The sequence below is a fragment of the Mixophyes fleayi genome, chromosome 7 (genome assembly GCF_038048845.1).
Source record: "Mixophyes fleayi isolate aMixFle1 chromosome 7, aMixFle1.hap1, whole genome shotgun sequence".
NCBI lineage: Eukaryota > Metazoa > Chordata > Amphibia > Anura > Limnodynastidae > Mixophyes > Mixophyes fleayi.
In genome coordinates, this window is record NC_134408.1 from 41,209,173 (window position 1) to 41,221,563 (window position 12,391).

The 12,391-nt window shown below is 38.0% G+C and overlaps 1 protein-coding gene across 1 annotated transcript in view; it reads right to left on the bottom strand.

Moving 5' to 3' along the window:
• Nucleotides 1-12,391, bottom strand: part of TMC5 (transmembrane channel like 5) — a 93,340-nt gene that overhangs the window by 62,351 nt on the left and 18,598 nt on the right. The window lies entirely within an intron of this gene.

Genomic DNA, 12,391 nt, shown 5'->3' on the forward strand with positions numbered 1-12,391 from the left:
CTGCACACAGATCTAAACACAAGGGGTCTGATTCATTAAGGATCTTAACTTAAGCAATTACTTATTTCAGTCTCCTGGACAAAACCATGTTACAATGCAAAACAGAATACTAATTTGCACCCCTTGCACTGTAACATGGTTTTGTCCAGGAGACTTAAATAAGAAGTTTTTTAATTTAAGATCCTTAATGAATCAGACCCTAGATTCTGATTTCCAGAAGATATTCTTATGACCTTCAACCAGGGAAGAAGTGTGTTAATATGCACAAATCAACTGCCTGTATAAAATCTAAAACTGCAACCCTGAAGTCCCATTACTGCTATAAGTTTTAAAAAACAAGACACAAATCATCATCATCATCATCAGCTATTTATATAGCGCCACTAATTCTGCAGCGCTGTACAGAGAACTCACTGACATCAGTCCCTGCCCCATTGGAGCTTACAGTCTAAATTCCCTAACACACACACATAGTGAGACTAGGGTCAATTTTGATAGCAGATAATTAACCTACAAGTATGTTTTTGGAGTGTGGGAGGAAACCGGAGCACCCAGAGGAAACCCACGCAAACACAGGGAGAACATACAAACATACAAACTCCACACAGATAAGGCCATGGTCGGGAATTGAACTCATGACCCCAGTGCTGAGAGGCAGAAATGCTAACCACTAAGCCACACTATGGCTTAGTGGTTATCACAATATGATATGAAGCTGCACACTGAAGTACATTTTGTATCGTTATGCACATTGCAGCTATATATATATATATATATATATATATATATATATATATATATATATATATATATATATATATATATATATATATATATATATAATAATATAATATCTCCACCTATAGCTAAAAGTTAATCCTAAATTTGCACACAAATGTCCATCTTGTATATTCTGACTTGTAAATAAAAACTGTATGCAGTGAGTTACAACTGATAATCAGTCTCCCATTATTGTACCTTTTATGGACAGATAGGGGGATATTCAATTATTATATTATCTTTTATTTATAAGGCGGCACATAGGGTCAGCAGCACCATACATGACATTTACAGTAATATACAATAAACAGAGCAACGTTCCTTAACACATAACATAATACATGAAAAACAAAACAATTCAAATACCAGACATCTACCGATTTAACAAATAATGCACAGATAACTTGGTAATGCAGGCAAGGTTATTTATAGGACAGTGAGTGAGTGATGGTAATGTCCAATGTGAAGGTGGCCTGGGCTCTAGAAAACAAGGCTAGGGAAGCAGGCCTAGAGGTACAGAGGGTAATTCAATAGTAGAAGGTGAACACGAGGAAAGAGCACCCTGCTTGTGAGAGCTTACATCCCAAAGGGAAGGGAAAATCATAAATGGGGGGTAATGAGTTGGAAAATGGAGGTGATAGCCGAGGCAAAAGAGTTAGGAGGAGGGCTGATAGGCTTGAACAAAGAAATGAGTTTTAAGGGCTCACTTGAAACCTTGGAGAGTAGAAACTGATAGGGCATGGGAGATCATTCCACAAGTGGGGAGCAGCCCAAGTGAAGTCCTGTAGGCGGCAATGGGAAGAGGTAATCAGTGTTTATAGTAAGGTGGTGGTCACTGGCAGATCGGAGGTATCGGCATTGAGTGTGGGTAGGGATGAGGTTAGAGGTGAAGGGGGGGGGGGGAGATTAGTGGAGTACTTTGTAGGTGAGGGTGAGAAGTGTAAATGTAATTCTGTAGGCCACTGGGAGCCAATGTAGTGAATGGCAGAGAGGGACAGCGTAGATAGGACATCAGGAGAGAAACAGAAGGTGGGCATCAGCATTCATAATAGACTTAAGAGGGGCAAGGGTAGGCCAGAGAGAAGGAGGTTACAGTAATCAGGAGAGAGGTTATAAAGGAGTGAATAAGAGTTTTTGCTGGCATTTATGGTGAGAAAGGGCCAGATCTTGAATATATTCCAGAGGTGGAGGCAGCAGGATTTGGAGAGGGACTAAATGTGAGGTTTGAAGGAGAGGGAAGAGTCCAGGATAACCTCCTAGGCAGTGGACTTGAGGGAGAGAGAAGAGGGTAGTGTTATCAACATAATGAGAGAGGGGGAGATGAGGGAGCCCTGCTGGGGGGAGACAATTATTTCAGGCTTAGAAATATTGAATTTAAGAAAGCGTTGGGATATCCAAGATGAGATAGCTGAAACATAACATCCTCCTAATGTCTGCTGCTTTACTCTAAGTGTTCTGATCTCTTTCCATTAAAAAACTAATTTAACTGACCTTTCCACAAATCCAGGTTTGGTAAGATAATAGGGCAGCATGCTACCCTTGTAATTGTACATAAGGGTTTATGTGGTCTTTCCACAAATCCGGGCCAGGGCACATGGCAAAATGGACACCATCCCACCAACTCCTACTCCCCAATAGGGCACACAAGAGTCAGGTGGCACAGTGGTCAGCATTGCTGCTTCACAACACAAGGCCTTTCGTTCAATTCTGGCCCAGTGTGCTATACAAGGGAAGCCTCCATATTCACCCCCTGTTCATGTAGGTTTTCTCCAGGTGCCTGGGCTCCCCAGATGGGCAAAAGACACACCAAATTAATTGGTTTTTTCAAACTTAATTAACCCTGATGCATGTTCGATCACATAGGAAAAAAAAGATTATAAGCTCCATTGATGCATGGATATAATTAAAAAAATAATCAGAATATAAAGCAAACTGTTCAAGCAGCATGCTTTTCAACATATGTTTTAACTATTCTAATACCAGCAGCATTTCCTCACGTCTCTCTTCCACCTGGAAAAATCACTTAAAAGGTTTTTGTGTGATGGATCCCTAATACTTTATACATACTTAACATATACATCATGCTAAAAAATATACCTACACTATATATTAACATTTTATAGTCAAAGAACACAAGATGCGCTACCTATTATGTGAAGTTATTGTCAGTTTATCTGCCTCCAGCATTTCTTCTTGCATTGCCTTCAAATAGGTGTAAGAGGACAGAATAGGGGGCACTCTAGTGGTATATAAAGGTATGTTGCCCCTGTCAGGAGTCAACACTAGCTTCAGATGACAGCTGTCAGAAAACAATCACTGTGAGTAGTCACAACACTAGTCCAGATGACAGCTGTTAGAAAACAATCACTGTGAGTAGTCACAACACTAGCTCAAGATGACAGCTGTCAGAAACCAATCACTGTGAGGATTCACAACATTAGCTCCAGATGACAGCTGTCAGAAAACAGTCACTGTGAGTAGTCACAACACTAGCTCCAGATGACAGCTGTCAGAAACCAATCACTGCGAAGATTCACAACACTAGCTCCAGATGACAGCTGTCAGAAACCAATCACTGCGAGGATGCATAACACTAGCTCCAGATGACAGCTGTCATAAAAGAGATCACAATGACAGCTACAAACACCTCTGTAATCAGCACTCTGCTAAGAACAGCAATCTAGCTAACTGCACAGCTTTTCTTGCAACCAGCTCTCAAGTCAATCAGAATAATTTATCTTGCTTACTTGCAGCCTTTATGAAGCCCCTCAGATCTACCAAAAATTTACAGGAGAAAAGTTTTGTTTTGGATCTCTCTACTTACGTGCTTTGAAGAAGACTTATTTTGTAGAACTCTACATCTATCTTCTACTATTCTACATTCTGCAATCCATTGGCTTCAGCTTGTACCTCACTAGTCGTCCTCTCAAGACTAAGGGCTAGATTTACTAAGCTGCGGGTTTGAAAAAGTGGGGATGTTGCCTATAGCAACCAATCAGATTCTAGCTATCATTTATTTAGTACATTCTACAAAATAACAGCTAGAATCTGATTGGTTGCTATAGGCAACATCCCCACTTTTTCAATCCCGCAGCTTAGTAAATCTAGCCCTAAGTGGCTTGGCTGGACATACATCATCTTGGGCAGCTATCAGAGACACACCATCTCTGATAGCTAATCCAGCCAAGTGGTACTTTCCTGGGAGCTGCCAGCAGTGTGACAGCCCCCATCATTGTGGCTTTATGTACATATATATATATATATATATATATATATATATATATATATATATATATATATATATATATATATATATATATATATATATAGATATATATATATATATATATGTAAACTATGCAAATTCCTAATATCATATTCTTAACACAACAGACAGGCTAGCAACAAAAGCGGGAAGACAAGTAACCAGTTAAACAAAACCTGTTATTTTATCTATCAGGAAATGTACACTCTTTTTTGTAAGGTGTTTTACCAGGAAGGAATAAAGTTTCCTTTTGTGTTGATTATTATCCTGGATACAAAGTAATACTCAGAGCTCTTCAAATATTCCGCAATCACTCGAATTTCCATTTGCTATAACCTGGGAATGTTTACCCATAATAACTAAAGCATATCATCTGCAATGCAATTTTTTATAAAATACATGTGCATTCTACTGTGAAAGGGCTTTCATTCCAATAAAGTTAAACCTTATCAATCCATTGAATCCAAAACATGAACATTTCCAATTACAGATGAAAAAAAGTTCTTAAATAATTACACGAAGTGACATGTAGCAATCTGGGTGTTCTGCCTAACCAAAAACCGAATGGATCCAGTCACACCAATGGATGGCCAGGTTGGGCAAACCTGGCCACTCTTTGGCTGGAGGGAGGGCAATAGATCACAGAACCACTGTCCTACATTCCCTTTACATTTTTCAACCAAATAATACCAAAAATGTGTCTGAAGCACTTAAAATTACAGAAGTGGCATAACAGTATCAAACAATAACAAACATACATTTTAAACACTGATTAAGTGCTATTTGCTGCCCACAAATCCTGTTGCCGGAGTCTGATTTTGGAGGCAGAAATATGACACTTATTTTGATATAATCTAACACTGACTGCTACTGCATACTGATTTCTTGTACTATAAATTGTATTTCGTAATGGACTGCTCTGTAAATTATAAATAGGGCACATTCTAAGATAATGTGAAAACACCTGTTTGTTTATTCTAACCTCTGATTTATAATCTCAATTGGTTGCTGAGTGTAGTATATACAATGTAAAATACAGAGACAAAGATTCTCGAAGATCATCAAAAGCAGCATTGAAGTCGGATGTATGACATAATAGTATTAGTATGTATAATATATATTATGTATATCAGTATTACTATGACAGTTGTTTAGCATAGTGTAAAGTCTTTAAAGTGTTTCCAGGATCCCTTTTTCTGGCCAGAGACGCTTCCCTGCTCTAAATAACTTCACTATGAAATCGATACAGATATGCCTTGGTTTTCCTTATTGAATGTACACATGTTGCACTAATGTTTTTATGTGGATATTAAATAAATGGAAATCAATCTAACACTCAAATTTTCCTTAAATTTTTGTCATATGCTCTTTTTGGTACACACAAGTACATACATGTAATGAGTTTCCATAGTAACACACTACAGTATGATAATATACTCTACTCTCTTTTGAGCTGAACAGCACCATGATTCCTTTGAAAATCAAGTTCTCTATGAGTTTCTGAAGAGGACACTGGGAACCCTTAATATTCAGATACGCTACATATTTTATTTATTTTGGTATGTGGCTTTAAATTGAACCACTTATTGTTACCGATTGTATTTAAGCTCACTACACTCTGTCTGGTGCTTCTGTTTTTCTCTTATGGTGTATTCTAAACTTACACTTGGAACAGGTATTTACGAAAGGAGCAGCCTAATTGTATGGTCTACTTTTACTTCTACTAATTCTTTGGATTTCACAGTTCACAAACATTGAGTGTTAACCACTCTAGCACCAGAAGTTTTACACTATGTTTAATTCTTTGATACTTATGTCCATAAAGGTTATTAGACAGGGACTACAATCCCTGTAGGCCAGCTATTTTTGAACTACATTTCTCAGGATGCTCTGCCAACTGGTATTGTGAATGAATATATTTAATTTCAGATTTATAGGTACTAGCATGTGCAACATTTCAAATTGTGTGTAGCCAGCTACACGTTGGAGGAGTTAGTGTGGCTCAGTGGCTAAAAACACTTACTATTAAAACAATAATGATACACAATGATAGACTTTTCTGATACGGAAATAGAAATTGCTATGGCGAAATTCCAACTTATTATAAAATGTTATGGTAATGTGGTGTTTGGTCATGCTAATCCTTTGACATTTTCAAATTCCAATATAACCATATTTGACAAATCAAATTTATCAAATAATATACATATAAGTTCCTTAATGAAATACTTCACAATGCACAATATTAGTTTAATCTCTTGTTTAACACTTCTTAAAAAAATTACCTTTTTCATATTTACTAAGCAACGACTTTTAGCAAAGAAATATAGAAACAAATATAGACATTTGGGGCTGCTATATTACGTGTCTGAGGAAGTTATTCTCAATGCTGGGCATTGTTGTTATATTATATGGAATTGTATAATATGTCTCTTGAAGCTATATTAGATGCTGGGAATGGGACCACACAATAAGACAGTCACTTGTAAAACATTATTGGGACTATATAAGTCGCTGAACGGTACCCTACTGCCATGAGGAACACAAAGTGCAGGCATACATGTGCTTATTTGTATCGTATAAGGTCAAATTAGATACAGAAAAGTATTGAGAAATGTAAATATATAGCTTTATTTAGATAATGGGACAAGCATAAGCACTGTACATTTTATAAAGTACATTCAAACATGGAATTTCTATTTTGTATGAAATACTAAAACATTTAAATGTACATGACTCTAAATTTGATTGTACCAATTTATTTATAAAGCTGGATGGTGAAAGCCCTAACAAAATATACTAAATTTGTGCACATACATTTCTTATACACACTTATGGGGCATTTGTAATGTGCAGATGTGCACCTCATCTATATAGGAGTTTTTTCTTCATTTTTCTTATCTATAAATCTGACTGCTGAGGTGACCAGAGGCAGCAATGGTCCAGAGAAGCTGGAGGAAGTTTAGTAAATCAGCCTAAGGAATTGAAGAGACCTCAGGGGCCGGTTTAAAGTTGAATTAACACATCAATAACTCAAATTTTTTTTATTGCTCCTTGTGTGTATATATATATATTAGCTGAATAATATATATATATATATATATATATATATATATATATATATATATATATATAATATTCAGCTAACTTGGTGATACTGACTCGGAGTGGTAATAGTATCTTACTTCGCCCAGTCAGTCAGCTTGGCTGTGCACATGTTTGAGCCATGTTGCTGATTTGCGCATCTGCAATGAGAAAGGTCAGACTTTGGGCTTTCCATTTCGTCACGTTCGTTTTTTAAAAAAATACTTTATTAAACAAAATAAAACCTCACCCACAACATTATATATAATATAATTAGATAATATACATTATATAGGATGTTGTATAATGTTATTTTTCGTACATAAATTACTAAATATTATTTTAGTTGCATAATTAAATAATTATTTTAAATGTTTTTGTACTTGTAAGCAGGGCCGGTGCTAGCCTCCATGGCACTCTAGGCATTTTTACAAAATCGGCGCCCACCCCCCCCCGCAACAATCGGCGCCCTCCTCCCTCCTCCCCCTGTCTTTCCTTACCTCACCACCGCCGCCTCTCTGCTCCGTCTCCTCCCCTCCACTCACTGACACTAGTGAGTGGAGGGGAGGAGACGGAGCAGAGAGGCGGCGGTGGTGAGCAATAGCCTCTTCCCCCCTCCCCCGTGCATCTGAATGCTGTGCGGCGGCCGTGACAGGTATGGTCAGCGGTCGCCGCACAGTTTTAAAGTAATTTTCATTCTGGAGGGCGCCCTCCAGAGCCCGGCGCCCTAGGCAAGTGCCTAACCTTGCCTAATGGGAGCGCCGGGCCTGCTTGTAAGGTCTTGTCAGTACAGGTATTGCAGCTGTGGAAGTACCACCGCAATACTTTATATATATACTCCACCGTGCATAAATATGGGGGGAGGGATTCGCCGTTGAAGCTTGACGCAGACCAGTTTATCGCCAGTGGATAGAGCTTTTCCCATCATCATAAACTGGTGGTTTCGCCATTAGGGCTCTTCATCCTTTTATAAATGAAGGCCTTAGCATTTAGATGCGCCAGATGTCATGACAATCCCAGCTTCTTATTAGTGGCATTATCTTTTAAGACGTCTGATAACCTGCCTGTGCTACACAGGTGCTTGCACAGTGTATACAGTTAGATATTCGCACTTGCCTCTTTGTTTACCAAGGTGTACCCACATTCATATTCAGAGATCTATGCAAATATTTGCTGAAGCCTATAGGAAGAATTCAGATAACGCAATAGAGAGCACTCAAGATAAGAGATATTAAATAAATAAACACCAACACAGTATGAATAAAATATGTTATGTTGATATTTAATTGTGTTACTTGCCTGCTTTATTCTATATGCATCATAATGTTTATCTGCGCCTTTTATGTGTAACTTTTATTAATCATTGACTTCCTTTGCAGGAAATGGTAGCTACAACCCTACACCCTATGTGCACTGAATACAGTCTTTTTTTGTAGGCTGAGACAATATTTGTGAGAATGAGGTGATAACACTAGTTTCTAGTGAATGGCTAGATTGCATTCTCATAAATATGATAACAATGGCAGCCTCCACATTTTTAATTCCCTAGGGCTAGAATAACCTTATTTCAGGAGAAGAAAATGGAGATTATTCAGTTTTACGAACCATTTCCTTCCTTTGAGTGTCTCAGAGCAGAGGAGGTTGGTGAAAAGAATGTAGCAGGCCAGTATTGCTAAGAGGGGGTTGCCCGTTATTAGGCCTGAGTGCCATTCTATTCAGAGGAGAGTCTCCTCCATTCTTGCTCCCATAAAAAGTTAATCCAAACATGGGGCATGTTATCACGTTCATCAGGCTTGCCATTGCACAGAGGGTTTCCAAAATAGGAGTCATAAATTACTGGGAGTACAAGATGGACATCTGTGCTGCCAGTAGTCTGCGAGCAGCTCATACATGAGCCACTACACACATTACACCTCTATCAGGTAGTTCTTCAAGAAAGGGTTCACCAGAAGAGGCTACTGGAGTTTGTCAGCCTTTGAGGTAGGGTTAAAATAATTCTTGACAGGGTGGGAGTATCAAGCTGGTCAGGGGCAAGTTGCCACAGGGTCCTTTGGTCATTTAGCACAGCATCTCATATTGCCGCTTTTTGCAGCAATAATGGATGAAATACCGGAGCCATTTACGAAAAAGTCATGCCAGGACAGGGCAGTCCGATAAAAGGCTGTCCCAGCAATGACTTTCTGTTACTTACAACTCCGGGTTCTGACCCGCAGTCAGTTTGGTTAGGAGGGGAGGAGCCTGAAGCCTGCTGGAGAGGAATGTGAAGACACCTCTCCTGTGATACTCTCACCATAGTATAGAACAGCTAACACCACCTTCAGATGGCGTTAGCCCTTGGGGTCAATAAACTGGCCCAGCCCGCAGTCCCTTTGAGAATTATGGGGACTGCGGTATTCTGAGATACATAATAAAAATATTTAATAAAAAAGGGATAAAAATCTCCCAGCAAGGAAGTACTGTTTATAAAAGGGACGTCTTTTGAACTTCACAAAGGGTTGATTGGCTCGATTAAATTACAATTATGTATCAGACTGTGTGTCAAAATCAGAACAATGTGATATTATAATGTGTGCAAGATGTCACAACATGCTACACTGGACATTTTTTAAATACATTCACTTTTTTCAATGGGGTGCCATTTGCCCATAAGATAAAGCATAAGAAAGAACAAGCATCTAACTCATTACAAGTAACACAATATGTTCCTAATGATAACATCTGTAAAATAAAAGCATTATGTTCCCTACATACTTTGCTGCACCAAACACAAAAAGAAACAGTCTCACTCATGCCAATGAAGGAAATCACAGGAAAATACATTAGAGAGATATTTATTAAAGGTGATAGAGAAGGACCAGCAGCTTGACTAGTTTCGCAACCGTGACGCTTTGACAGTGCGCACGCAAATTTGTAGCAGCTCCCACTCCCTGGCAACATACAACTATGTGTAACATACATTCCCTTGTGCTTGGCACAATAAAAGACTTTACTTAAGCTGGGTACGAACTGATGCAATTATCATGCAGATGACACAATAAACGCCCATTTGGTCAGATATCGCATTAGCATGCACACTCCCACCATCATGTTTTATCGTACCCAACACATCGCATCTGTTGATTTGGTTTAATAAACTTCCAAATAATTCATTATAGAAATTGCATCTACAGTAATTTTCTGTAGTGTGTACCCAGCTTAAGTGAACTTTAGCAATGACATAAATTGTATAAAAGTGAATATCTTCCTTAACAAATTCAAGTTGTTAGCCAGTGTAGGGCAACCTTATTTGTGTCATACGTGTAATTGTAGTAAGTGCCCAATCTGAATAATACAGAGAACAGATAATGTCCTAGGGTCTGATTCATTAAGGATCTTAACTTAAGAAACTTCTTATTTCAGTCTCCTGGACAAAACCATGTTACAATGCAAGGGGTGCAAATTAGTTTCTGTTTTGCACATAAGTTAAATACTGCCTGTTTTTTCATGTAGCACACAAATATCAACTTTAAATTTCAGTGTACAAATAAGCTACGAAGTATTTGTGTGCTACATGAAAAAACAGTCAGTATTTTACTTATGTGCAAAACAGAAAACTAATTTGCACCCCTTTGCATTGTAACATGGTTTTGTCCAGGATACTTAAATAAGAAGTTTCTTAAGTTAAGATCCTTAATGAATCAGACCCCTAATGCTCTTGGTACAAATGTTGAAATATTCCAGCCCAGAGTGGGCAGACGATACAAATATTCACCTCTGTTATTGCACACTTTCCCTTTAATTAACCATGTAGGTCATTTGGCTACTGGCCTACAATAATTGCAGACATATGAGTATGTTTCCAAATGTTAGATGGATGTTTCCAAATGGCTTCAGTTACCAACTAGCAAACTCGATTAGACATACGATACCCACTGTAGACATACTTGCCAATATTGTAAAATATTTTTCAGAGATATTGTGCTGCTGAGACAGTGCATTATCACAGCTAAGTACAATACTCTTAGTGGACCTTGGAGACTACAATCCCCATCATGACTTTTTTTACTGAAAGTAATAATAGTATATGTTGTATTTTAAATATACCTGTTCAATATATATTAAGTTAAAACATCTAAATAATAAGAATACATGGTAAGATTTGCATCTAACATGCAATGAAACAGGAATTATATTGTGTTTAGTTGGTCAGTACTGATAAACATGGACAATTTCAGGGACAAATCTTTACAAAATGAGACAGTTCCTGGAACATAGGGCAACCATATATATGAACAATATTTTTCTGGTTCAGCACTATAGATAAATGAGATGAGTTCATCATGTACATTATAAAACTGAGTGTCTCAACTGAGCCAATGGAACCAGATTTTTGAGGAGGAACAGAATGATGCACTTTGTTGTAGCCTACCAGCTAGTAATAATTATTAGCTTAGCTTTGGATGCACTGTCAGTATGCACTAGAGCCTCTTATACTCGCTTCACTAAACGTAATGATGGAAGTCTGTCTGGTTTGTAGCATCTGTCAATTAGATGTAGATTAGATCTAACGTTTCCCAAAATGCACCACATATTACATCCTAGGGTGGTGGATGGGATATAGTTGTACTCAAGTACACTGAGGACACTCTGAACAGATCCTTCACTGTTCTGCTAGTCAGTGACAAGTCTTAGAGCCAAGACTAGCCAATAATACCTTAATGGGAAATGTGTATTACAGATGAAACTCTATGCAGGTGTTTTTGAAAAGCCAAAGCAATGAAGCAATTACGATTTTTAGAAATGTTATATCTGATTAATCTACAGTTCACAGTAATCAAATCTTCAAATTACTCTAGAAATATACAATGTTGTATTCTGTAAAACTGTATTCTCATTATTAATATGTACGGTTAATATTGCATGTTTGAAATATGTATTTTGGTTAGAGGTCATCATAAAAAATATACATTAAAGGGCAAAAATGCATTCTCTGGGTTTTCTGCAAGTTATCTCTAAAACATATAGCGCCCTATTTACCAATGTGCGACGATAACAGAATTTCTATCTCTGCAATCTATTTTCCCAGTCAATTATCATGAATATGTTCCCGGAGAGCCTGGTACTCAGCTGCCCAGCTATACTGGCTGGTAGCTGTAAGGCTGAATTTAACGCTTCGACAAGCTCGTGTTGTGGCATATGTACATGCATGACACGGCTAGCTGGTTCACAGATGTGCAGTGGAAGCCTAGACTGGGCTTCAGTTCCACTTAGACAAGAAAAATA